Here is a 1,117-nt window from a genome sequence, read left to right as displayed (position 1 = left end):
GTGACAAAGAGAGTCAGAACGAGAGAAAGAAGTGGTAAAACATGGAAAGAGTCGGAGGGAAGGAGGAAGAAGAGAGTGAAGGTCAAGAAAGAGAGAGAGAGAGAGAGAGAGAGAGGGAGCTTAATGCCTAGCAACAAGGGAGGCTTAGATCAATAGCTCAACTTCAACAAAAGGTCAGGAGCACCAGGAGGGAGGGAGAGGGAGAGAGAAGGAGGGAGGGAGAGAAGTGAAGAGATTTAAGTAGGTCACAGTAACGCCACTCTACGCAGTTCTCCCTCATGTAAGAAAGAGGGAATAAGGAAGACAACCATCATCATCATCACCACCACCACCACCACCACCACCACCACCACCACATCACCACCACCACCATCATCATCATCATCATCTCTTTTCACACCCAAGTGAGGTAGGATCAGGAATCAAGGAAATTACTAACTAAAGAAAATAATGATAAAAAGTAAGCAGGTAAATAATGCGGAGAATAAAGTTTAAGAAGAATACGTATCGACTGCACGGAGAGAGAGAGAGAGAGAGAGAGAGAGAGAGAGAGAGAGAACATCCCCTTTCCCCACTCCCTCCCCCTCGAATCCTACTGACTCAACACACACACACACACACACACACACACACACACACACACACACACTGACCTCTATATTACTCAGACACACAGAGCTCATCAGTATTAGCTATACACACACAGCCAACTCCAACACACACATACGCATACACATGCACAGATCCCTTACACACACACACACACACACATACACACACACACTCCACAAACACGCACTGACTCCGCACTGATTCCTAACTACACACACACACACACACGCAAAATCTCTCCATAAACACGCACTGATCCCTTACCTGATCCCCAACCACACACACACACACACACACACACACACACACACACACACGGTCATCAATCAATCCAGTGCATAACAAATACAATGATGTGTCTCTATCCATCCATATCACCATCTTATCCCCACGAACACCTCCTCAGCAGACCCCGACACACCTTAATAATTACCTGTCTGTCTGTTTCCAAACTTACCTTTATCACCATCCTTCCTGCCCTTCCCCACACACATTAATATTTGTC

Source organism: Coenobita brevimanus, chromosome 69 (assembly GCF_032717465.1).
Source record: "Coenobita brevimanus isolate Jiangsu-jjx chromosome 69, ASM3271746v2, whole genome shotgun sequence".
Lineage (NCBI taxonomy): Eukaryota > Metazoa > Arthropoda > Malacostraca > Decapoda > Coenobitidae > Coenobita > Coenobita brevimanus.
The sequence above is the reverse complement of the archived record's forward strand: the minus strand, read 5'-3'. Positions refer to the sequence as shown.